This window comes from Pleurodeles waltl, chromosome 11, assembly GCF_031143425.1.
Source record: "Pleurodeles waltl isolate 20211129_DDA chromosome 11, aPleWal1.hap1.20221129, whole genome shotgun sequence".
NCBI classification, from domain to species: Eukaryota; Metazoa; Chordata; class Amphibia; order Caudata; family Salamandridae; genus Pleurodeles; species Pleurodeles waltl.
In genome coordinates this window covers 949,840,712-949,868,183 of record NC_090450.1, presented here as the reverse complement: position 1 = coordinate 949,868,183, position 27,472 = coordinate 949,840,712, and the positions used below count along the sequence as shown (strand labels likewise).

General features: G+C 49.2%; 1 long non-coding RNA gene across 1 annotated transcript in view; it reads left to right on the top strand.

Moving 5' to 3' along the window:
• The window catches only part of LOC138266389 (uncharacterized), a 517,771-nt gene extending 508,310 nt beyond the window's left edge, over positions 1-9,461 (top strand). Inside the window, exon 5 of the long non-coding RNA XR_011199495.1 lies at positions 9,403-9,461. This is a non-coding gene — a long non-coding RNA (uncharacterized lncRNA). The remainder of the gene's footprint in view (positions 1-9,402) is intronic.
• Positions 9,462-27,472: the final 18,011 nt, after the last annotated feature.

Here is a 27,472-nt window from a genome sequence, read left to right as displayed (position 1 = left end):
CATCATCCCGCTCTTTAGAGTGGGATGCCCATAAAGTGGTGATACGGGGACACTGCCTTGCAGCCACGGTAGGGGTGAGAAAAGCACTCACTAAAGAACTACAAACACTAGAGGTAAAAATCCGCAATGCGGAGGCTGCGGTTGTCAGGGACGAGTCCATACTAACAACACTGAATTCGCTTAGGGCCGCCCATAACGAAGCAGATGCTAGGCTAAGCAAACATGACTACAGACATTATATAACAAGACAGCACGCTGAAGGAGACAGATCCGGTAGACTATTAGCCTGGCTGACTCGACAGCCCTCACAGCCAACGCCTATCGGCGCGATACGCTTAAACCCCGACGTTATCGTTAACACTCAGTCTGGCATCAATGAAGCCTTTTTCATATATTATCGTACACTTTATACGTCTCCTCCCCCTCCGCCGGAATCACACCTAACTGATATACTACAACTTGTCTCTCAAAACCAACTTATCCTCGATAACACCCATATTCTGGATGGCCCCATTACCATTGAAGAACTGCGCTCAGCTTTGGCACAAATGGCGCGCAGTAAAACCCCCGGGTTGGATGGACTTCCGGTGGAATATTTGAACTCTCATGCGAGTCATCTCCTGCCCCCGCTCGTAGAAGTGTTTAATGAGGCGTACCATAATTTGCAAATGCCAGACTCCATGCGCGAAGCTTTAATAGTGGTCCTTCCAAAAGCTGGTCGAGACCCCCTTGATGTTAAATCATACAGACCGCTCTCCCTCCTAAATACAGACTGCAAATTACTAGGGAAAATATTAGCGAATAGGCTCCTCCCCTACCTACCGAGTCTGATACATCAAGATAAGTCCGGCTTTATTCCCGGTAGGAGCACCTTCCTAAATATTAGGAGACTGCTTCATATAATGCATAACAACACAAACACCGAAGCGGTCGCCCTCTCCCTAGATATTGAAAAAGTGTTTGACACACTATGCTGGAATTATCTTATTTGCACACTCAGGGCGTTCGGCTTCGGACCTGGCTTCATAAACTGGATCAAGACGTTGTACTCTAAGCCCACAGCACGTGTAAAAAATGGTCGCATTATCTCCGAAGCATTTTCCATAAGCAGAGGCACCAGACAGGGTTGCCCATTGTCCCACTTGCTGTTTGCCATTGCTATGGAGCCACTGGCAATCAAACTACGTAGTTTCGCGTATGTGTGGGGCATCCCGGAATCTAACACCTATCATATCATATCTCTATATGCAGATGATGCCCTGATTTATCTGCGTAATCATTCTACCTCCATGTCAGAGGTGCTGAAATTGTTGGACTCTTTTGCCCTCGCCTCTGGACTTCACATCAATTGGTCCAAATCCAGTATCTTCCCTCTTATCTCCATTCCGGCTGATGCACATACAACACTTCCACAATATAAACTACCGTGGTCATATACAACCATTAAGTACCTCGGGGTGCAGATTTACCACTCTGTTATAGATCTAAAAGAGGGCAACATTGACAGAGTAGTGAGATCCACTCGCAGCTCGATACCATTCTGGAGTTCACTCCCCTTATCCCCGTTGGGCCGGGTAGCAATTGCCAAGATGCTTATCCTCCCGAGGTTCCTATATTACTTTACTGCTCTGCCAGTGTGCCTGCCACGCTCCTTCTTTAGTAAATTACATTCAATATTAACCGACCTACTCTGGGGCAAAGATAGACGTAGAGTAGCGTTGACCATAACACAACATCCGCAGGAAATGGGCGGGCTGGGCATGCCTAACCTCGAAAGATACTACGCGGCCGCCCAATTGTCGTGGCTGACTGGATGGCTGCATGATGCCCCTTCCGCTGAGGGCGTACTGCTGCAGTCATGTATGGCCCCAAAGGGGCTGCTGCTCACATTGTTATCCACCCCTCACTCCCTACCCTCGAAACACATACTGATGGAAGCAGCTCGCTTTTGCTGGTATAGATATGTCCATGGCAAGTCCCCCTACCCCCTTATTCACCCTTGATACCGCTGTTTCAATTGCCGGGCACCCAAATTATTTCAACACATCATAACACACGGGACATAAATACACTGAAGGTAGGCGATCTATACTCCCATTCCGCGCTGTGCTCCTTTACGGAACTGGTGTCTGCCGGGGTGATGCACAATGGGGCCTTTTTGACATACAGCGCCATTAAACGGCTACTAAACAAGATCTGGGGCCTCGGCAATAATATACCCCCTGAGTCCCCATTGCTCACCACTATCCTTACAATAGGTAGCGCAAAAGGTACCATAACTAAAATATACAAAATACTATTAGCAGCAGTTTGCACTACCCTGCCGCACGCTAAAGAACGCTGGGACATGGTCCTTCCTACGCCATTACCACAAAAAACCTGGATCGCAGCTCTTGCAACGATCAAATCAATATCCCGAAATCCTCGCTTACGCTACACCCAATTCAATTATATTCACCATGCTTATTTATCCCCAGCCCGCATTCTAAGAATATACCCGAACACAACTCCGTCGTGCCCAAGATGTGCTACCCCGGCAGCCGACTTTTACCACATGGTTTGGAGTTGTCACTCAATAAACTCAGCCTGGCACCGAGTTACACATGTTAGAGCAGACATCTCATCCCTCGCATTATCCCCCACACCAGAGTCCTGCTTATTGGGCATACTTCACCGCACTAGGGGAGATAAACAGGCACACAGATTCATAGACTTAGCGTTTGTTGTCTTCAAACGTCTGATTGCAACACATTGGAAGGCTCCACATGTTCCATCCCACTCGGTTTGGCTGCTCGACCTACATAGTCGCTCACAGGCCGAGGCGCAGACACTCAACCTATTGCAACGTAAAGGTCTCATTGAAGTGGGCCCTGAAGTCTGGAATACCTTTGTGGTGGCAATAGAAGCGCATGATGACTTGCACCCCCGTGAATAGTGCACCATACACAAATCAAATTTTACAGCAAGGTGGATACGATCAGCAGGATACTTGAACTGCCTCAATCTCAATTATAGACATTGCTGACACTCTCATTCTAATCCTCAAAGTATTAACCTAACAAACCAGGCTGTTTCCACTGCGTACAAGACTTTATGCAGGCCAAACCCAGTTCGATCAATGCCAATTAGGCTCAGCATCCCGCTGTACCCCACAAAACATAATCCTTGCCCCCACCTCTGTCCTTCGCTCTTCACACACTTACATATATCAGCTGCATTCCTTCCTCTAACCCCTCCCTACCTCGGCTTGAGGTAGCAAATATTATCAATGACATTGGTCGTGCTTAGCTGCATTGTTATTCGGCAAGTAGTTGTCGCACAGTATTTAAGCTGTATGTTTCCTTTCTTCCTGCTCTGTTAGCAATATCTTATGTTTGTTTATAATTTGATTTTTCTCTCTCTCTTTCATACCAGTTAATATGCAACGAGGCCGTGCAAGATTATTTATGCAAGTAAATAATTCGATAAATTGTAAACAGCCAATGTACTGGTATGTGAATGTTATGTTTAATAAACAGATTTAAAAAAAAAAAAGATGACACAGGAACTCACTGCACCATTGTGTTGTTAATTGTGTTATTGTATGGCCTGGTCTATGAAAATATTTATTTTGTGAACTGTTACAATGGAAAACGTAATGACTCACTATAGGCTGTACAAATCTAGTTCCTAGTTAGGCAAAACTGTTTTTCTAAGACTACCTAATCTACCCTTTAGTAGTGGAGGACCTAGGCAGAATGCAACTTAAGAGAGTGAACATTAAGAGTTAGTCACACCAGTACAACAATTGCATCAAGAAATCACCCAGTAAAGACCACGTACCAATTTAGGTCAATTAAAAACTATTTTCTGATTAAAACAAGAACATAAAAATTGAATCAATCACCACAAAGTTGTAGCTTGTTAAAGTTACAATTCCATTGTAACGATGCTTCCCCAACTTAAAGACGGTGATTGGGCCGACAGGAGAGTACCCCGGGGGCACTCTGGAGAGAGCTCTGTGCTTATGTAAGCACGTCCACGAGGAAGAAGAGGCGACGCGCACCGCGGCAACAAGAGATGACGAAGACACAGCGGGAGGAAGTAGCGAGAATAAAGACCGTGGACTGAAGAACGAAACGCCTGAAGTCCCAGAGGGGACCCTCGCAGCGACGGAGTAAGGAGAGGACCACACGAACGAGGGAGCCCTGCGAAGAGGCATTATCCCGGTTCTGGATGTGACAGGCCGCCATGTCCCAGGAGGGACATGGCTAACGCAGGTACGTGCCTGCATACTGGGTTCAGCCACGAACTTCCTAAGAAGGACTAGGGAAAAGGGAGGCGGGGAGAAACGCGAGGGAGGGGAAGGTAAAACCCCACCATAAGTCCCAATACAAAATAAGGGACTATCATAGCAAGCCTGACTCATCCATGCCATGAAGTATTGTTTTTTTTCCTTTCCTTTTTCTAATTCACTCCTCACCAGTACACTCTTAAAAGAGCATTACATAGAAAAAGCAAAAAGGGAATCACAGTGTGTTCACCCATAGGTATCAACCCTCACTCCCCCCCCCCCTTTTTGATAGGACGCAAAGAATATCAGATCCATAAACCACTTACCTCCTGTCGTTCTGTCCTTTGCTTTTTTCCCCATCCTCAGGAACAGTGACACCAGGATCCTCAGCCATACCTACAAAGGGAAACCAGTGACAATTAAAAGACAAGATCATCTGGAGAGAAAGTAGGAGAAGAAGAAAAGGAGAAGAGTCCAGGAGAAAGGTTCCAAAGGACAGAAAAAGAGTTAAAGACAAAGGTGGTCATTATGAACATGGCGGGAAAGACTGCACCGCCGGTGGTGGTGGTAACTTCCGCCAACAGGCTGGCATTCCGGACTGGCAAATAATGAAGCACATGAGAAACAGCCAGCGTGAAAACCACTCACTGCCAGCATAGGAGTGCTGACATCGACGGAGGAGGCTGTCCACTGGCCGCCGGAAAGGCCCCACCTGCCCAACAAATAATGAAGCACAAGACTGCTGTCAGTTCCGGGGTGGGAACCACTGCCACGCAAAGCCTGGCAGAAACGAATCAAATAAAAGGAAACACTCACAGTAGGCACACATAACATGCCAAAGCAGACATAGAGAGAGAATTGAAAATCATACCAGTGCTGCTCCTTACCATATACCTCCACGACCGTGACCGCCGTCGAAGACGAAGACGGTAAGTACCGCAACCTACTAAACAAGGGAAGAAAGGGCACAGTTACACACCCACCCACCCTGCAAAGCACCCCCAAATCCCTCAAGCCATATACACCAGAACAAGAGGTACTTACCCGACACAAGGCCAATACAACCTGCCCAAAGCACACACATGTGCACACCACACCCTCACAATGAAACGATAAACCACGTCTCCCGAGTGGGCCAACAGCAACACTGGGCACACAAACTTTAATGATGAAAAGAAAAATGCAATGTCCAAATAGGGCCATTGGCCAACACCAACTGTAACAGGCTGAAGGGCCAAAATGGCCCAAACTTGACTCCCACATGTGCACATGGTACTCCACCATAAAGGGACATCAATGGGGCTGCCAGGCACCTCAGGGAACAGGGAGTGGTGGGGGTGGGGACTCACGTCTGGGAGGGGGGCTTGGGCTTACATTTGGGAGGTGGAGGGGTCTTGGGTTTGCTACTGGAAGATGGGGGAGTGGGCTGGGAACAGGGTGGCAGATGGACCTGGGCCAGCACGGGGCTTCTTGCTTAACGGAAAAGGGGCACGGGAATGGGAAGGGCGGACTGGGGCAGACTTCGATGTGGAAGGAGTGGACAGGGCAAGGAGGTGGGCACATTTAGGGACAAGACGGGTGGGCCAGTGGGTTCGAACAGGTCAACACTGGACAAGAAAAGTAACTGGTGTAGATGTGCTGGATGTGGATGCAGGTGCCTGTACAGTATGCAGAGGTGTGGTGGATGTGTGTTGGGTGGGTGTCTGGGAATGTTTGAGTGTTTTGGGAGGAGGGGAGTGGACAAAGTGGGACAAGACAGGCTGCCAGTGTACATGGATGTGGTCTGGGTGTCTGTAGGTCTGGTGAGTGTACTGCATGTGTCAGTTAATGTAGTTGTGGTGAGTGCTGTGTGGTGCCTGGGGTGGATGACTGGATGTCAGATGTTGTGACTGCAAGAATGGGGCCAGCAGCAGTGACTGAGGGTGCAGTGCTTGTGGGTGTGCATGTCAAGGTGACAGACAGGGAGGCAGGAGTGGTTGACACACTGGGGGAAGTGGATTTTGTCGTGTGTGCTTTTGTATGTTGGCTGTGTTTATGCCTGTGGTGGGAAGTGTGGTGCTTGTGATTCTCTGTGTGCTTCTTGTGTGTTGAGGTGTGCGCATGGCTGTCTGAACGTGTGCTTGAGATGGGTGAAGGGAGGAGGCTAGAGCCTGAAAAGATCTCTGTGGGCCAGACATGGCACCATGAATGCCTTCCAGGTATGCATTGCATTGCTGCATCTGGGATGCTAACTCCTGGATGGCATTCTCAAAGGTTGTCTGCCCTACAGAGATGGTCCTCAGGAGGTCAATAGCCTCCTCCGTGAAGGCAGCAGGGCTGACTGGAGCAGGGGATGAGGTGCCTGGGGTGAATGGGACGCCCACCCTTTTGGGTGAGCAGGCACAGGCAACTGGATGGGGAGCAACTGGGAGGGCAGTGATAGTATGGGGGATGGCGGAAGATGACACAGAATGGTGGGCCCACTAGGGTCTTCCACCACCAGGGAGCCTTTATAATTAGGGTGAGTGTTCTAAATAAATGTAAGCTTGAACTGCACTACTGACAGTGGTTCCAGTAAAAAAAATGTGTACACAAGTTTGCAAAATGTAAAAATATGGGTTACGTAGCATGCTCCCAGATTGCTCTCTGATTAAATGCAAATATTTGTAGAGGCTTGAAAGCAAGAGTGATGATTTTTTTTTTCAAAATAAAATAGTCACAAAAAATGCACTTAGGGAAAAAAGTTCTGCTGAACTACTGAGAAAGTTTAGGTACCAGTTTTAACAAGATTTTGAGAAACATAAATATAAAAAAGCTCTGGCAAAGCCAATAAGTTCAACATTGGTGGTCAGTCTTTTGGTTTTGTTAATGCATGTCTTGTTTTGACATGGCTTTTGTAAAAAAAAAATGTTGTGGGACGTGTTAGGCCCTCACCATTGTAACAAATATTAACAAAAAGCAAAAATATTTTTTGGTTGCAAGAAGCACTCATTGCCACAGTAGTTCCTGACACTGAACAAAACTACTTTGTGCAGATATGCTCCCTATGAAACACCAGATTGCTATCATTATAATGTAATGTAACATGGATTTGTAGAGTGCCGAACTTGTCACCTGTGAGGGTATCCAGGCATGAGAGCGGGTTCTGCAAGAAGGATCAGTCACAGTGAAGCCAGCCAATAGAGGCCTTGAGAGAGAAATAACATTTTAATAAAACAAAAGGTCTTGGTTAACACCAGATCCAATTAGAGGCCCAATTCTTTTAAAAAATCCCAAAAGTGCACCCATGGTCGATGTCTTTGTATTTGTGCAGATTTGCGTATTTCATGAACTCACAGAAGTAGACCAGGAAATCATACTCCTAGGAAATATTTGTGAACTGTATTTTAGCACGAACAAATATGCAGGTGTAAATTTGCTCACCCGAAAATTTGTTGAGCGGTTAGATGTTCACATTTACCTTTGACCACTTTTTTCCCAACCCTGGAAGAAGTTTTACTTCTTACCCTTGTCAAGAGTAATTTTCCAACCTTACTCAGTATGGGAAATGAAATGGGAAGACCTGATGAAAACCCTTAAAACATGGAAGTTCGTAGATTTGCACAGACTCAAAAGGGTGTTTTAACCCTTGAACTATTGCTTACTGCTACCTCCAGCCCCACTATGTAGATCTGCAGAAAGGTGGCAAAATAAGGAAATTGCTAGTATCAAGGCCTACTATAGTATTAGCCCTGGCATAATTAGCGAGGTTATTATCAGAGCTCTTATATGAGATTACTGTCATAACTTGTCACCACACTACAGGACAAGTAGATTTATGAAGCAACCTGTCCCATGGACAAGTGGATATTTTATTAAATTCAACACCCCTGCAGGGTGCTATGTACGTAGAAGGCAGGACACATACTTTTAAGTTTTACGTGTGCTGGTAATGAAAAACTTCTTAAAGTCGGTTTTCATTACTGCGAGGCCTGCTCCTCTCATAGCCCAGTATTGGGAATTCCTTAATGCACTTTTAAGCTGTAATTCCTGATCAGAAAGGAGTAACTGCATCATGTTTCATATCATTGGAATGGTAATGATAAATCCTCTTTACAGGTAAAGTCTGATTTATTATTACTATTTAGAAATGCCCCTTTTAGAAAGTTGGCATGCTTCTGCTCTTACTGCTCTGTCAGCCTGTCTTCAACACATATCTGGTCTGGGCTGGGCTACATTTGTGCATTCCTTCCAGACACTCACAACACAGCACACTCAGCTGCATCTGCATTCATCTGCATACTGAAGCGTCTTCCCGGGCAATGAGGGTGGGAAGCGCTCACACTTACACTTCAAAGGTTAGTGGCTTGAGCCCACACAAAGGGCTGATTACCCCCAACTGATAGTCTGAAGCCAGGGCTGCAATGAAAGGGGGACCTGTGCACTTCAGAGGGATCCTTTGAAGTCATCCCCACATCAAAGGCACTTTTTGTTATAAGTACAGGGGCTCAGACCCCCTGATAACAGTACACTTCTGGACTTCAAAGAAACGCTGCTGGAGTAAAGGTTGCTGCGCTAAAAGGATTGCCACTTTGCTGTGCCTGACTGTTCCCAGGAAGACCTGCCCTGCTTTGATGAGCTGCACTGCTGCCTGCTGATTTCTGCCCTGCCACAAGGAACTAAGGATTAAACCCAGAGTGACTCTAAGGGCTGGCCCACTGTTCTTCCCTGAGGTCTAAGGGACATCAAAGACCTTGTGAGCTGCCCAATTCTAACACTGCACCGCTCATCAAGAGCCAGTACTCCACTTTGTGGGAACATTCCTGATTGTCAGGTGGAGCCTGAGTGTGGTGCTTATTTGCAACTCCTGCACTGCTCTGCAAGAAGTGGACCGTCCCTTTGGATCTCCCTGGTGAGTGCAGCATTTTATTTCAGTCCATGCTGCTCTACCAGAAGGGAGCCTTCCTTTCGGATTCCCCAGTTGCTGTGACTACTCCGATGCGCCGGGTGTCCATTCATCAGTATAAATCCCTTGCGTTCTGTGGATATAATGAGAGACCATAGGAGTAATAATATGTTTGCAAGACTTTGTTTCATGTGTTTTTCTTACGTCTTTCAGTAGGGAGATGAAGATCCATAGAACTAATCTCTCTCTTCTTTTTCCTTTCCAGGTTCAGACCCAGGAGTTTCCCCACCGGTCCCCCGGAAGAAAAGTAGAGTAAATGCAGGTAAGTTACCCACTCTTTATGTTTTATGATCCACCACGTTCACTGAGCTTTATCGAGAAGTAGCTCCCTTACTCTGGAGCTGGAGAATAGTGTGCAATATGTGCTCTTTCTTTGTATTCAGCAATTTCGGGAAATGTAAAAAAGTCCCAAATTAGAGTTACAAGGGCGTTACCTGATTATACTTGTTAGCGTAGCCTCATCAGGTGTGAATAAATGTGAAAGTAAACAATTGTGAGACTGACAGCGTTTTATGCTAGTCCACGGTCTCCCCTTCCTTCGCACTATCTGCCATTTTGTCACATGCCAGAACCCGATCACGAACCTGCAGAAGCCACGCTCCTCCTGGGGCATAGCTGGGACAGCTGACACCCCAGCAGTGTTCTCCATCTGCAAGCGGAACATGGCCTCTCTGTGCACCTTGATTGGCTCCCTCTTTGCTGGCGGGCTGCTCCAAACCTTCTTCGTTTTGCTGGGAAGCCGTGGCTGTTGTTTCTGTTCCTCACTGTAGTGAAACTGCTTCTGTGTCCCAAGATTCTTCTCTGTGGGCATCTTCTGGGCTTTTGTCTGGTGCGGTGTGCCCTCGTGACTCCTCCTCTTCTGGTGACACGCCGTCTAGGTCTTCGTACCTCTTTTTGTATTGGTCCTGTCTCCTAGACCAAATTTAGCAGCCCACCTCCTTAGTTTCTGCAGAATCATCCTTGAAGGCGCAAGAGTTAGCCTGTGGGGAAAATATTTTCTTTACTTGTATTGCAGGTGTATGGGTCTCCTGGTCACAACCAGCCTCTTCGGGTGTCGCTGATGGTGGTGCCTCTCCGGGTTGCCTTGACAACTAGGACGCACTAGGTAAGCCTTCCTGAGCCGCAGCACACCATGCTTGCCTCTTTGAGCTGTGCTGCAGCACAACTCCTCTTCCTGCATCAACGCCCTACAACCGATCAGGTACTTTGTTGCCCAGCCCAACGGCCTTGGTGGTTTACTTAGTTGCCTGGCTTGGAACTGAGCGGCCCCAACGTTACTGTACTTCGCTCCTCGCAGCTGGGGGGACACACTTCATTAGTGCCTACAATGCAGTCCCAGTGGGACCCTATTTGCCGTACGAAAAGCACATTGGCTTCTACGGCTACAATATTTACCATATTCTCCAATTTAGTATGAAGGCTCTAAAATGATCCCCTTTTTAAAGCAGTGAGTTTGTGTGTTGAAAAGTAAATAAATCTTGATCTACATATTGCATTTTTGTTATTTTGGCGTCAGTTTATTCCTATAAACATTTCTTATATGTGTGTGTGTGTGTGTGTGTGTGTGTGTTGCACAAATACCTTATACATTGTCTTAGAAATGGGGTCTCTAGTTGGCAGTCGGTTTGCACCCTGTCCAAGTATGGACCCTCACTCAAGTCAGGATAACTGAGATATCCAGCTCAGATAACCCCTGCTCACCCACCTGGTAGCTTGGCATGAGCAGTCAGGCTTATCTCAGAAGGAATATGTAAAGCATTTGCACATAACACAAGTAATACAGTGAAAACACTACACAAGGACACCACACCAGTTTTAGAAAAATAGTCAATATTTATCTATGTAAAACAAGACCAAAACGAGAAAAATCCAACATACAGTAAGAAAGATATGAATTTTGCAAGACTTAACTTAAAAATACAGTTCCTTGAAGTAGCTCCATCTGGGGCTATCACGGCGTCGTGAACAACTAATCCAAGAGTTAAGACTAGCTGTGGGTCGCGGGCCACCCACGGTGTCGGGAAGACCCACAAACAGTACCATGGAAATGTAGGGCATCGTGGTCCTCGCGATGAGATCTGGAGTGCGGCGTCGCTGGCTTCGCAGGTGTTGGTTCCGGAGGTCAGTACAGGGGTTGTCAGGCCCTTGAATTCACATGTGTTGCAGATCGAACTCGTGGCTGATGATGAAGTCAGGAGCTCTTGCATGGATGGCGTCGGGCTGCGATGCGAATCGGGACGATGTGATGTGCGATTCCCACAGGTCACAGTGCAGGCAGGCGCTCAGTAAGGGCATCCTGCGGCATCGGTGAGACCAGGGCTGTGGTGTGAAGAGGGGTGGTGTGACGTGCATTGTCTCCAGGTCACGGTGCAGGCAGCAGCGTCATCGTTGCCGAAGCGATGTTGTCGGTAGGCCCAATGTAGTAGTGCTGTGCCGGCTCTGTGTGGCGCACATGGGTCACGGTGCAGACAGGGGCGTCTGTTGACAACACTGGAGTCGATGGCACTGGCGTCGGTGGACCCATGCTGCGGTGCGGGATGGTGCGTCGTTTACCTCACGAGCAGTGTCCACAGGCCACTGTGCAGGCAGTGGCACCGGTGTCAGCGTGGAGCGTCGTCATTGAGGATGCCAAGCCTGCAGTCCGGGACAAGGCGATGCGGAGCGCGGGCCCACAAGTCACGGTGTAAGCAGTGGCTCGGTGACGGCATCAGATGGCGGCGGTGGTGAGACCATGGTTACAGTGCAATGTGGGACACAGCTCCGTGTGGCGTTGTCAGGTCACAGTGTAGGCAGTAGCATTGTAGATGGCGTCACAGTGGTTGTTCCTCTGTTGCAGCACAAAACACACAGTTCCCAGTGCTGTAGACAGATGAAGCTGAAGTCTTTGATATCCGAGACTTCCAACAGGAGGCAAGCTCTACTCCAAGCCCTTGGAGAAACTTCAAAAGCAGTATACACAGCAAAGTCCTGTCTTTGCCCTGTTTAAGGCAGAAGCAGCAACTGCAGGCCAACCCAACAAAGCACACACAGCAAAGGGGCAGTAATCCTCCTCCAGTTCTTCTCCTTGGCAGAGGTTCCTCTTGATCCAGAAGTGTTCTAAAAGTCTGGGGTTTTGGGTCCACTACTTATACCCAGTTCTGCCTTTGAAGTAGGCAAACTTTAAAGGAAAGTCTCTGTTGTTCACAAGATCCTGCCTTGCCCAGGCCTGGCCCCAGACACACTCCAGGGGGTTGGAGACTGCACTGTGTGAGGACAGGCACAGCCCTTTCAGGTGTAAGTGTCAACTCTTCCCTCCCCACTCTAGCCCAGGAGACTCATCTGAAAAAGCAGGCTACACCCCAGCTCCCTTTGTGCCACTGTCTAGAGAGAATTCACAACAGCCCAACTGTCAGCCTGACCCAGACGTGGAATACACAAACAGGCAGAGGCGCAGAATGGTTAAGCAAGAAAATGCCCACTTTTTACAAGTGATATTTTCAAACTGACAATCTAAAAACCAACTTTGCCAAAACATGTATTTTTATATTGTGAGTTCAGAGACCCCAAACTCCACATCTCTATCTGCTCCCAATGGGAAATTGCACTTAAAAGATATTTAAAGGCAGTCCCCATGTTAACCTATGAGAGAGATTGGCCTTGCAATAGTGAAAACTGAATATGGCGGTATTTCACTATCAGGACATGTAAAACACACCAGTTCATGTCCTACCCACTAGATGCACTGCACCCTGCCCATGGGGCTACCTAGGGCCTACCTTAGGGGTGGCTTACATATAGTAAAAGGGAATGTTCTGGCCTGGCATGTGGGTTCACTTGCCAGGTCAAATTGGCAGTTTAAAACTGTACACACAGACACTGCAGAGGCAGGTCTGAGACATGTTCACAGGGCTACTCATGTGGGTGGCACAATCAGTGATGCAGGCCCACTAGTAGCATTTGATGTACAGGCCCTGGGCACCTCTGGTGCACTTTTCTAGGGACTTACCAGTAAATCAAATATGGCAATCATGGATAACCCAATCACCAATACAATTTACATAGGGAGCACTTGCACTTTAGTACTGATCAGCAGTGGTAAAGTGCACAGAGACAATAAACCAGCAAAATCAGATTAAAAAAGATAGGAGGAAGAAGGCAAATATTTTTGGGGATTACCCTGCAAAAAGGGCCATTTCCAACACATTGCCTCTTAAGTTAAGCCTGCCTGCTCTGTGCCAAGCTACTAGAGGGTGAGCACAATTTATTTTAGGTTGTGTATCTGACTTACCCTGACTAGGATTGTGGCCCTTACTTGGATAGGGTGCTACCTTTGCCAACTAGAGATCCAATTTCTAACATAGACCAAAGTAGGTGTATCCAATGATTAGACAAGAGGATCAAAACGTATGTACAGGCGATCTGATTCTGTTTCGCATCTTCTGTAGTGCATCAACTAAAATTCTTGTATGTGTTATGCTTGTGCGATGTAATCTCATTAGGCCCTTTACTTTGGTGATTTTGTACCTATATAGTATTCTTGTGACATTCACTTCCATTAGTTTTGCCCTTAACTTGTAACAAACGTTTGAACTTTACCTACCTTTTTCTGATAATAAATGTGTTACCAAATGGGTTGCACAGCAAATTCAATTGTGAGATTGATTCTAGTTCTCTTTCACCTTTCAAGCATCCTAAAAAGGTCCGTCACGAGAAGAGAAGTGAGAACAAGAGCCCAGAGCACAATCAAAGGGTAGCAAAGTGAGGTTAGGTCTTGAAGTAAAGGAATTAGAACCTTTTATCCTAAATTAGCTAGTCCCTAGAGCCCAGTCATGAGTGCTCGTGTCTTGAATTTGGGAGATCAGTGGAGTTCCAGAGATTCAGGAGAGATTCGTAAAAGCGGAGGAGTGAATACTAATAAGGTTGTGCATTGCAGTGACTTATGTTTAGCTTGAGGTGTTTTGTGGTGCTTGTGTTGTGTTTTGCAGAGATGTTTTGGATGTCGTGTGAGTGTGGTATTTAGTATGAAGAAGATGAAGTTACTATCAGGTCCGATGTGACCTAAGATCCTGGGATAGTATTGACAAGTATAGAAGACACTACATTGTAATTGTCTGTTAAGTTTGGTGGTGGTTATCGTGACCCGTAGTCAACGGTACAGTTGAGATAGGGACATTTATCTTTGTGTGATTCTGCTGTGTGGTTGGTACAGTTGATCCTAATATGCAGGGAGAATCTATTCCAATCTGAATGATGCCCCGCAGGGCGAGGTTTCATTTGAGTGTTTGGTTATTCTGACTCTTGTGTGATTGAATATTGTCAATTATTTAGTGGAGCAGACAAAAGTTATTTGTATTGTATTTTGGTGTTTGTTTGATGCCGAAAAGGGTGCGTGCATGAAAATTGTAAACGAGGGTGAATCGCTGCAAGGAGCACAATTGATGTCACAGTGTGTCGCACTGCTATTAGTCGGTTGGTGTGCTGCCGCTCTGGTACTGATTGTCTACTTCATAAGGAGTCGCGCTGTTAAGGGTTGCTCTTGTTGAACGAGAATTACGAACAAAGAGTTTGTTAGAAATGGGGTCTTTGGTTGACAGTCAGGTTACCCCCTGTTCAAACAAGGACCCTCACTGTAGTCAGGGTAAAAGAGAATCACCCTCAGCTAACCCCTGCCTACCCCTGTGGTAGCTTGGCAGAGCAGTAGGCTTAACTTCAGAGTGCTAGGTGTAAAGTATTTGTACCAACACACACAGTAACTTAATGAAAACACTACAAAATGACACAATACAGGTTTAGAAAAAATAGGAAATATTTATCTAAACAAAACAAGACCAAAACGACTAAAATCCACAATACACAACTCAAGTTATCAATTCAGAAGCAAAAGGAGACTTTGGTGGTCATTCTGACCCTGGCGGTCTTTGACCGCCAGGGCGGAGGACCGCGGGAGCACCGCCGACAGGCCGGCGGTGCTCCAATGGGGATTCCGACCGCGGCGGTAAAGCCGCGGTCGGACCGGCACCACTGGCGGGGTCCCGCCAGTGTACCGCCGCCCCATTGAATCCTCCGCGGCGGCGCAGCTTGCTTCACCGCCGCGGGGATTCCGACCCCCCCTACCGCCATCCAGATCCCGGCGGTCGGACCGCCGGGATCCGGATGGCGGTAGGGGGGGTCGCGGGCCCCTGGGGGCCCCTGCAGTGCCCATGCCACTGGCATGGGCATTGCAGGGGCCCCCGTAAGAGGGCCCCTACAAGTATTTCACTGTCTGCTGCGCAGACAGTGAAATACGCGACGGGTGCAACTGCACCCGTCGCACAGCTTCCACTCCGCCGGCTCGATTCCGAGCCGGCTTCATCGTGGAAGCCTCTTTCCCGCTGGGCTGGCGGGCGGTCTGAAGGCGACCGCCCGCCAGCCCAGCGGGAAAGTCAGAATTACCGCCGCGGTCTTTCGACCGCGGAACGGTAATCTGACGGCGGGACTTTGGCGGGCGGCCTCCGCCGCCCGCCAAGGTCAGAATGAGGGCCTTTATGTAGTTTAAAACACACACTAACACTGCTAGCGTGAAAATGTACCTTGGGTGTGTCAAAAATAACCCCGCACAGGCGAGTGTGCGTCAAAAAAGGCTTGTGATGCGTCGATTTCCCTTATGAGTGGGACCTTGCGTCATTTCTCCTTTCGTCGGGTCGGGGCGCGTTGTTTCTTCTCTCCGCAGGAGAGCGATGCATCAATCCGGTCAGCACTCTCGGGTCCGGGCAGGCCTTGCGTTGTTTTTACACGCTCAGCGGTGCTTGCGTGGGAAATCCAGCCGCACAATGATCTGAAAACCACACAGCGCGGGTTGCGATCTCCCAGCCTCCATCAGCGATGCTGCGCGTCGTTTCTCCAGCTTCGTGCCTCGATTCTTCGGTCGCGTTTCTGGCAGGCATCAATTTTCAGCCACGGAGCCGGTGGTGGGCCGTTTCTTCAGCCGCAGATCGTAGTTGCGTCTATCTTTTCCCCGCACGGCACTCTGTGCGTGAATTTCCTCCTCTTAGGCTGCCAGCTTCTCCTTTCAGGGTCCCATGAACGGGATGGGCACCACAGGGCAGAGCAGGAGTCTCTCCAGAGACTCCAGGTGCTGGCAGAAAGAAGTCTTTGCTGTCCCTGAGACTTCAAACAACAGGAGGCAAGCTCTAAATCAAGCCCTTGGAGAGTTCTTCTCAAGATGGAAGGCACACAAAGTCCAGTCTTTGCCCTGTAACTCTGGCAGAAGCAGCAACTGTAGGATAGCTCCACAAAGCACAGTCACAGGCAGGGCAGCCCTTCTTCCTCAGCTCTTCAGCTCTTCTCCAAGCAAAGGTTCCTCTTGGTTTCCAGAAGAGTTATACAGTCTGTGGTTTTGGGTGCCCTTCTTATTCCCAATGTCTCCTTTGAAGTAGGCCTACTTCAAAGTAAAGTCTCTTTTGAATGTGAAATCCTGCTTTGTCCAGGCCAGGACCCAGACACTCACCAGGGGGTTGGAGACTGCATTTTGTGAGGACACGGGTAAGTGACCACTCCTCTCCTCCCTCCTAGCACAGATGACTCATCAGGAAATGCAGACTTCCCCCAGCTCCCTTTGTGTCACTGTCTAGTGTGAGGTGCAACCAGCTCAAATGTCAAACTGACCCAGACAGGGAATCCACAAACAGGCAGAGTCACAGAAATGGTATAAGCAAGAAAATGCTCACTTTCTACAAGTGAAATTTTCAAACTGACAATCTAAAAAACAACTTTGCCAAAACATGTATTTTTATATTGTGAGTTCAGAGACCCGAAACTCCACATGTCCATCCGCTCCCAACGGGAATCTACACTTTAATCAGATTTAAAGGTAGCCCCCATGTTAACCTATGAGAGGGACAGGCCTTGCAACAGTGAAAAACAAATTTAGCAATATTTCACTGTCAGGACATATAAAACACATTACTATGGGCCTCATTCGGACCCCGGCGGGCGGCGGAAGCCACCCGCCTGGCGGGAACCGCCAGAAGACCGTACCGCGGTCAAATGACCGCGGCGGTCATTCTGACTTTCCCGCTGGGCCGGCGGGCGACCGCCAGAAGGCCGCCCGCCGGCCCAGCGGGAAAGCCCCTTCAACAATGAAGCCGGCTCCGAATGGAGCCGGCGGAGTTAAAGGGTTGCGACGGGTGCAGTGGCACCCGTCGCGATTTTCAGTGTCTGCTAGGCAGACACTGAAAATCATTATGGGGCCCTGTTAGGGGGCCCCTGCACTGCCCATGCCTGTGGCATGGGTAGTGCAGGGGCCCCCAGGGGCTCCACGACACCCGTTCCCGCCATCCTGTTCCTGGCGGTTTTTACCGCCAGGACCAGGATGGCGGGAAGGGGGTCGGAATCCCCATGGCGGTGCTGCGAGCAGCGCCGCCATGGAGGATTCTTTGGGGCAGGGGTAAACCGGCTGCCCTTTTCTGACCGCGGCTTTACCGCCGCGGTCAGAATTGCCCATGAAGCACCGCCAGCCTGTTGGCGGTGCTTCCGCGGCACTCTGCCCTGGCGGTTTTCAACCGCCAGGGTCAGAATGAGGCCCTATATGTCCTACCTTAACCATACACTGCACCCTGCCCTTGGGGCTATCTAGGGCCTACCTTAGGGGTGTCTGACATGTAAGAAAAGGGAAGGTTTATGCCTGGCAAGTGGGCACACTTGCCAAGTCGAATTTACAGTTAAAACTGCACACACAGACACTGCAGTGGCAGGTCAGAAACATAATTACAGAGCTACTCAGGTGGGTGGCACAACCAGTGCTGCAGTCCCACTAGTAGCATTTGATTTACAGGCCCTGGGCACCTCTAGTGCACTGTACTAGGGACTTACTAGTAAATCAAATATGCCAATCATAGATACTCCAACTACATACACATTTTGTAAAAGAGCACTTGCACTTATCAGAGTCCAGCACACATTAACAACCTGGGAAACAGAGGCAAAAAGTTAAGGGAGACCACGCCAAGGATGAAAAGTCTAACACGTGTCCCCCCCAGCTGAAAGTGGGGAACAACTACCCAACCTCATGGGAGTTCTCATCACTAAGGCGGAAGAGCCTGGACAGACCATCAGCATTGGCGTGTTCTGTACCAGGACGGTGTTCCACTGTAAAGTCCATCCCCTGTAGGGAAACGGACCACCTCAACAGTTTTGGAATTCCACCCCTCCTCTGAATTAACCATCTGAGGGGCCTGTGGTCGGTCTGAACTCGGAAGTGAGTCCCAAACAAGTAGGGTCTTAGCTTCTTCAGTGCTCAGACCATCGCTTCACATTCTATGGTACTCCACCTATGTTCCCTGGGAAGTAACCCCCTGCTAATGAAGGCTACGGGTTGACCTTGGCCCTCTTCATTAAGCTGTGAGAGTACTGCTCCAATACCATGCTCTGAGGCGTCTGTTTGCACAACAAACTCCTTGGAGTAGTCATGTGCCTTCAGCACAGGTGCTGTGCACGTGGCAGCCTTAAGGGCATCAAAAACGTTCTAGCAAGCCTCTGTCCAGATCACTTTCCTCAGTTGCTTCTTCGAAGTCAACTCAGTTAAGGGGGGTACAATGGCACCATATCCCTTAACAAACCTCCTGTAGTATCCTGTGAGACCTAAAAAGGCTCTCACTTCGGTCTGGGTCTTGGGAGGCTCCCAAGCCAGAGTTGTGTCAATCTTAGGCTGTAGGGGTGCCACCTGGCCACTCCCCACCTGGTGTCCTAAGTACACCACAGAACCCTGCCCTATTTGGCACTTTCTCGCCTTAATAGTGAGGCCTGCCTTCTGCAGGGCCTCTAACACTCTCCAGAGGTGATTCAGGTGTTCCTCCCACGTGGAACTGAAAACAGCAATGTCATCCAGGTAGGCGGCACTGAAGTAATCCAGCCCAGCCAACACCTAGTTGACCATCCTCGGAAAGGTGGCAGGGGCGTTCTTCATCCCAAAGGGCATGACTTTAAATTGAAAGTGTCCATCTGGGGTAGAAAATCTGCCAGTACCCAGATGTTAAATCAAACGTACTGAGGTACTTGGCAGCTCCCAACAGGTCAATGAGCTCATCAGCTTGGGGGATGGGGTGTGCGTCAGTCTTGCTGACCGCATTGAGTCCCCGGTAGTCCACACAGAATCTGAGTTCTGGAGTGGCACCAGGTGCAGCAGCCTTTGGGACCAATACCACTGGGCTGGCCCAAGGACTGCTGGAGTGCTCAATAACCCCTAGGGTAAGCATTTTGGATACCTCATCCTTAATGCATGCCCTCACCCTGTCAGTCACCCTGTAAACTTTCTGTTTAATAGGTGTACTGTCCCCAATGTCCACATCATGTGTGCACAAGTGTGTGACTCCTGGGATCAGGGAAAACAGTGAGGAAAACTGTCCCAACATGTGGCAACAGTCACCTTGCTGCTCCTCAGTCAAGGAGGGGGAGAGAATCACTCCCTCCACTGACCTATCGTTTTCTCCTGCAGACAGGAGGTCAGGAAGAGGCTCACTCTCCTCCTCTACCCCATCATCTGTTGCAAGAAGCATGGACAGTTCAGTCCGCTCAAAGTAAGGTTTGAGGCAGTTGACATGCGGGACCCTTAAAGGGTTCCTTGGAGACTGCAAGTCCACCAGGTAGGTGACTTCACTCTTGCGCTCCGTCACCTCAAATGGCCCCGTCCACTTATCCTGGAGTGCCCTAGGGCTTCACTGGCGCCATCACCCACACTTTCTGACCAGGTTGAAACTTGACCAGAGTTGCATTCCGGTCATACCACCGTTTCATATCCTCCTGGCTTGCTTCCATGTTCTCCTGAGCGAGACCCTGAAGCGGGCAGTCTGCTTTCTCAAAGCCAGCATGTAACTGAATACATCCTGGAGGGGGTTTACTAGGAGCTTTTTCCAAAGCTCCTTCACCAGACTCAAAGGTCCCCTCACAGGGTGGAAATAAATCAGCTCAAAGGGACTAAACTCAAGTCCCTTTTGAGGCACCTCCCTGTAGGTGAAAAGAAGGCATGGCAAGAGGACGCCGCACTTCAGCCTCAAGGGCTCTGAAAGGCCCATGATCATGCCTTTCAAGGTGCAGTTGAATCTGTCAACCAGACCATTACTTTGGGGGTGGTAAGTGGTGGTAAACTTGTAGGTTACCCCACACTCATTCCACAGAGACTTCATATACGTGGATATGAAGTTGGTACCCCATCAGATAACATTTCCTTAGGGAACCCCATCCGGGTAAAACCCCCCATCAAAGCACGACCCACCACAGGGGAAGTGATTGATCTCAAAGGAATGGCTTCTGGGTGCCGGGTGGCATGGTCCACCAAGACCAGGATAAACCTGTTGCTCATGGCTGTATTGGGATCCAGAGGCCCCACAATCTCGATGCCTACCCTCTCAAAAGGAGTACTGACAACATATAAAGGTTGGAGGGGAGCCTTACATTTCCCCCCACTCTTGCCACTTGCCTGGCAAGTCTGACAAGACCTGCAATGTGCATCTGAGTGCCTGCACATTAGGGGCCAGTAAAAGTGGGTGACAAGCCTTTCAAAGGACTTGTCCTGCCCCAAATGTCCAGCTAGAGGCACATCATGAGCCAACCCCAGTAGGAATGCCCTGAAGCACTGGGTTACCACCAGCACACGGGCTGACCCAGGCTCAGGAACCTTAGGTTCGCTATTCAGGAGGTCATCCTCCCAATAAATCAGGTTTTATCCTGGCTCCTTGCCAGCCGCCTGGTCTGCAGCCTGCTGCCGCAATCCCTCCAGAGTAGAGCACATCTTCTGTGCTGCACAGAATGCTTCCATGGTGGGCCCCCCTCCCTGCTGCCACTGCGACAGCTCAGGGACCTCCCCCAGTTCAGCCACCTGTTCCCCTGTAGGCTCCGGGGTGTCACCCTCAGGCTCTGCCTCCTCCCGGACCGTGGGAACTTCTGGGGCCGGTTTCCCGTGCCCCCTGCCCTTCCTCTTCTTGGAGGTCCCCTGGGCCACTGTTTCAGGCTCCAGTGGCTCTTGATTACCCTGATGGGCTGCCATTGCCCGGGTGGATACGCATACCCACCCAGGCAGACCCAACATCTCCAAATGAGACCTGTGTTCCACCTCCTTCCAAGGGGAATCCTTCAGGTCACTGCCTAGCAAACAATCAACAGGCATGGTTGGACTCACAGCTACCTTCAAGGAACCTGAGATCCCTTCTCCCATTCAAAGGGAACCTGCGCCACTCTGCACAGGAGCTCTGAGTTGTCCACTGCAACTACTTGGTGAAGTACCCAGGGATCAATCTGCTCTTCAGACACCAGCTGACTCCTCACTGTAGTCACGCTGGCGCCTGTGTCTCTCAGAGCCTCCAACCTCAGTCCATTAATGGTCACCCACTGCCTGTACTTACTAGTGTTTTCAGGCACAAGGGTTCTCTGGACCATCTCACTGTCCCCTAGTGAGACAAGGGTCCTCTCAGCTGGTTCCCACCCACCTGAAACCAACTCCTCCCCAAGCGCTACACTGGCCAAACCCTGGGACGGCGCACCAGTGGGTGCCGGTGTACTTTTGGGGTATTTGGGGTCCCCCCTCACATGACCCACCTGGTCACATGCATAGCACTTAGGATGGGGACCACCTGCCACCGGCTTCCCTTTGGAGAACCATAGCTTATTCTCACTGGGGGTTGGGAATCCTTACCATGGGAATCAGTTTGGGGTCCTTTAGAGAACTTCCCCTGTTTACCCTTACCCCCCTTTCTTCTAAGAGGGACCCTGCCCACCCTTGGCGTGGTCTCCCCCATACCTCTTTTGGACCCTGGTGCTCTCCCAGCGGTCCTCTTCCTGCGCAAGCTTCCTGGAGTCAGTCAGCATGCTGTCAATCAGGTGCTGGCGCAGCTCTGGAAAACATAAACTGTACAGGTGCTCCCAAGCAATCAGATTGTAAAGCCCCTCATACGTAGTTCCTTACTGCCCTTCACCCAACCATCCAGTGACCTGCAATAAGAATCAACACATTCCAACCATGTTTGGGATTCCTTCTTCTTGTAGGACCTAAACTTATCCTTGTACTGCTTAGGGGTGAGACCATACCTTGTGAGCAAGGCATCCTTCATGCTAGAGTAGGTGAGATTCTGAGCATCCCCTAAGGCTGTCAGTGTATCCCTTCCCTCTACCTCAAAGTGCTTCCACAGACCCACCCCCCAATGAGCTTCAGGGACCAGATTCATATATGGAGAGCAGACTCTTACCCCTTAAATCACCAGTATATGTCGTCCTCCCTTTTATAATCCTTCACAAGATCCTTAGGAATGTGTAACCTCCTTTCAGGCTGCACTGTGATGTGGCTGCCACCATCTCTACTAGACTGGCTCCTCTGATCCAGCTCCCTCAAGCTGAGCTCATGAGCCAACAACTTCTTCTCTTCAATGGCCATCCTTATTTTCTCCAACTCCCTCTGGTGCTCCCTTTCTGCCTGTCTGGCCTGCAATTCTTCAGGGGTCAGACCCTTAGATGAGACACTGCTACCTGCCCTGGAGACCCTCTCCCTGGACATAACAGGCCCACCCACAATACCATTGTGTATGGACTGCCCTTCCTCCTCCTCATCCTCCTCATTCTCTGTGTGCCCTTCAGTGCTCTTGGCTGTCACCCAAGCCCTCAGCGCCTTTTGCAGCTCATCCTTCTTGGATGAGCTCTTAATGGGACAGTCAAGACTTTTACAGAACTGCTTTAGCTGAGCCTTGGTATAGCTATCCAATTTCTCCAGGTCAAAAACAGCTCCAACTGATGCATCTCCGGATTGGGACATGAGGAAAAGTCAACAAAAGTGCAAAGTTCCAAAAAGCAGAAAACAAGTTCCCAAATGAAGTTCAGAAGTCAATCAAAGATTACCACAAAAATGGATGATGGGAAAAATCTAAGCAAAAGAGAAAAATCAAAGATCACCAAACAAGTAGTATGTGGTCATGTAGTGGTCTGCACTCAAAACAGTAGTGTACACTTAATTACTGTATCTCAAGTACAAATACAAGTCCAAATCCCAACCGCTGATCACCAATGTCAGAAATGGGGTCTTTGGTTGACAGTCAGGTTACCCCTGTTCAAGCAAGGACCATCACTCTAGTCAGGGTAAAAGAGAATCACTCTCAGCTAACCCCTGCTTACCCCTTTGGTAGCTCGGCAGAGCAGTAGGCTTAACTTCAGAGTGCTAGGTGAAAAGTAATTGTACCAACATACACAGTAACTTAATGAAAACACTACAAAATGGCACAACATAGCTTTAGAAAAAATAGGAAATATTTATCTAAACAAAACAAGACAAAAATGACAAAAATCCACAATACACAAGTCAAGTTATCAATTAAAAAGCAAAAAGAGTCTTTATGTAGTTTAAAACGCACACTAACACTGTTAGTGTGAAAATGTACCTTGGGTGTGTCAAAAATAACCCAGCACGGGCGGGTGTGCATCAACAAGGGCTTGTGATGCGTCGATTTCACTCACAAGTGAGACCTTCCATCGTTACTCCTTTTGTCGGGTGCGTCGTTTCTTCTCTCTGCAGGAGAGTGATGCGTCGATCTGGTCAGCACTCTTGGGTCCGGGCAGGCCTTGCGTTGTTTTTACACCCCCAGCAGTGCTTGCGTCGGAAATCTAGCCGCACGATGATCCGAAAACCACACAGCACGGGCTGTGATCTTCCAGCTTCCGTCAGCGATGTTGCGCGTCATTTCTCCAGCTCTGTGCGTCGATTCTTCAGTCGCGTTTCCGGCGATGGTCGATTTTCAGTCACAGAGCCAGCGGTGCATCGTTTCTTCAGCCGCAGATCGAGTTGCGTCGATCTTTTCCCCGCATGGCGCTCTGTGCGTGGATTTCCTCCTCTTAGGCTGCCAGCTTCTCCTTTCAGGGTCCTAGGAACTGGATGGGCACCACAGAGCAGGAGTCTCTCCAGAGACTCCAGGTGCTGGCAGAAAGAAGTCTTTACTGTCCCTGAGACTTCAAACAACAAGAGGCAAGCTCCAAATCAATTGGTGAGTTATTTTCAAGATAGAAGGCACACAAAGTCCAGTCTTTGCCCTCTTACTCTGGCAGAAGCAGCAACTGCAGGATAGCTCCACAAAGCACAGTCACAGACAGGGCAGCTCTTCTTCCTCAGCTCTTCTCCAGGCAGAGGCTCCTCTTGGTTTCCAGAAGTGTTCTAAAGTCTGTGGTTTTGGGTGCCCTTCTTATACCCAATTTCTCCTTTGAAGTAGACCTACTTCAAAGTAAAGTCTCTTTTGAATGTGAAATCCTACCTTGCCAAGGCCAGGCCCCAGACACTCACCATGGGTGTAGGAGGTTGGCTCTGTATATACTATCTCAAAGTAAGAGATAGTGTGCACAGAGACCAAGGGTTCCCCTTAGAGGTAAGATAGTGGCAACATTAGATAATTCTAATGCTCTATTTTGTGGTAGTGTGATTGAGCAGTAGGCTTATCAGAGGGTAGTGTTAAGCCTTTGTTGTAAACACACAGGCAATAAATGAGGAACACACACTCAAAGACTTAACTCCAGGCCAATAGTCTTTTATATAGAAAAATATATTTTCTTAATGTATTTTTAGAACCACAAGTTCAAGATTTGAAGTAAATACATAAAATTCAAGGTACTCCACACAGGTAAGTTAGGAACTTTGAATTAGAGCAATAACATATACAGTTTTCTTTAAAATGGCAATAAGCTATTTTAAAAGTAGACAATGCAAAAATCAACAGTTCCTGGGGGAGGTAAGTATTGGTTAGATTGTGAGGTAAGTAAGACACATACAAGTCTCAGTTCCTGGGCATAGGCAGCCCACCGTTGGGGGTTCAAGGCAACCCCAAAGTTACCACACCAGCAGCTCAGGGCCGGTCAGGTGCAGAGGTCAAAGAGGTGCCCAAAACACATAGGAGCCTATGGAGAATAGAGGTGTTCCGGCTACAGTCTGCCAGCAGGTAAGTACCAGCGTCCTCGGGGAGCAGACCAGAGGGGTTTTGTAGAGGACTGGGGGGGTACAAGTAGGCACACAAAACACACCCTCAGCGGCACAGGGGCAGCCGGGTGCAGTGTGCAAAGCAGACGTCGGGTTTTGTATTGGTTTCAATGGAAGGACCCAGGGGTCACTCTAGTGGTGCAGGCAGGGTGCAGTGGTGCTTCTCGGGCCAGCCACCACCTGGGCTAGGCAGCGGGTCACCTGGGGTTCACTCCTGCACTGAAGTTCGGTTCCTTCTGGTCCTGGGGGCTGCGGGTGCAGTGCTTGGTCCAGGTGTCGGGTCCCTTGTTATAGGTAGTCGCGATCAGGGGGAGCCTCTGGATTAACTCTGCAGGCATCGCTGTGGGGGGCCAGGAGGGTCGTCTTGGGCTACTCACGGGGTCACAGTCACCTGGGAGTCCTCCCTGTGGTGTTTGTTCCCTGGATCTTGAGCTGGGGGTGTCGGGTGCAGAGTGTGAAGTCTCATGCTTCCGGCGGGAAGAGTGAGGTCTTTGAAGTTGCAGAAAAGTTGCAAGTTTGTTGCTGGTTGTTGAGCAGAGCTGCTGCTCATGGGAGTTTCTTGGTCCTGGGATTCAGGGCAGTCCTCTGAGGCTTCAGAGGTCGCTGGTCCCTGTTGGATGCATCGCTGGTTGCAGGTTTTCGAGTCAGGAGACAGACCGGTAGGGCTGGGGCCAAAGCAGTTGTCGTCTTCCGTCGTCTCTGCAGGCTTGTAGGTCAGCAGTCCTTCTTTTTAGTTCAGGTTGTAGGAATCTGATTTCCTGGGTTTTTAGGTGCCAATAAAATACTAAATGTAGGGGTGTGTTTAGGTCTGGGAGGGCAGTAGCCAATGGCTACTGTCCTGGAGGGTGGCTACACCCTCTTTGTGCCTCCTCCCTGAGGGGAGGGAGGCACATCCCTAATCCTATTGGGGGAATCCTCCAAAACTAAGATGGAGGATTTCTAAAGGCAGGGGTCACCTCAGCTCAGGGCACCTTAGGGGCTGTCCTGACTGGTGGGTGACTCCTCCTTGTTTTTCTAATTATCTCCTCCAGCCTTGCCGCCAAAAGTGGGGGCAGTGGCCGGAGGGGCGGGCATCTCCACTAGCTGGGATGCCCTGAGGCGCTGTAACAAAAGGGGTGAGCCTTTGAGGCTCACCGCCAGGTGTTACAGTTCCTGCAGGGGGAGGTGAGAAGCACCTTCACCCAGTACAGGCTTTGTTCCTGGCCACAGAGTGACAAAGGCACTCTCACCATGTGGCCAGAAACTTGTCTGGTTGTGGTAGGCTGGCAGAAACTGGTCAGCCCAACACTAGAATTCAGATTGGTATTCAGGGGGCATCTCTGAGATGCCCTCTGGGTGCATTTTACAATAAATTCCACACTGGCATCAGTGTGCATTTATTGTGCTGAGAAGTTTGATACCAAACTTCCCAGATTTCAGTGTAGCCATTATGGAACTGTGGAGTTAGTGTTTGACAAACTCCCAGACCATATACTCTTATGGCTACCCTGCACTTACAATGTCTAAGGCTTTGCTTAGACACTGTAGGGTCATAGGGCTCATGCACATATGCCCTCACCTGTGGTATAGTGCACCCCGCCTTAGGGCTGTAAGCCCTGCTATAGGGTGACTTACCTATGCCACAGGCAGTGTGAGGTTGGCATGGCACTCTGAGGGGAGTGCCATGTCGACTTCGTCTTTTTCTCTCCACCAGCACACACAAGCTGTGAGGCAGTGTGCATGTGCTGAGTGAGGGGTCCCCAGGGAGGCATAAGACATGTTGCATCCCTTAGAGACATTCCCTGGCATAAGGGCCCTTGGTACCAGGGGTACCATTTAGAAGGGACTTAACTGAGTGCCAGGTCTGTGCCAATTGTGGAAGCAAAGGTACAGTTTAGGAAAGAACAGTGTTGCTGGGGCCTGGTTAGCAGGGTCCCAGCACACTTTCAATCATAACTTGGCATCAGCAAAAAGGCAAAAGGTTAGGGGGTAACCATGCCAAGGAGGCATTTCCTTACAAGGGGGTTGGAGACTGAATTGTGTGAGGACAGGCACAGCCCTTTCAGGTGTAAGTGACCACTTCTCCCCTCCCTCCTAGCACAGATGGCTCATAAGGAAATGCAGACTACCCCCCAGCTCCCTTTGTGTCACTGCCTAGTGTGAGGTGCAACCAGCCCAGCTGTCAAACTGACCCAGACAGGGAATCCACAAACAGGCAGAGTCATAGAAATGGTATAAGCAAGAAAATGTTCACTTACTAAAAGTGGCATTTTCAAACACACAATCTTAAAATCGACTTTACTAAAAGATGTAATTTTAAATTGTGAGCTCAGAGACCCCAAAC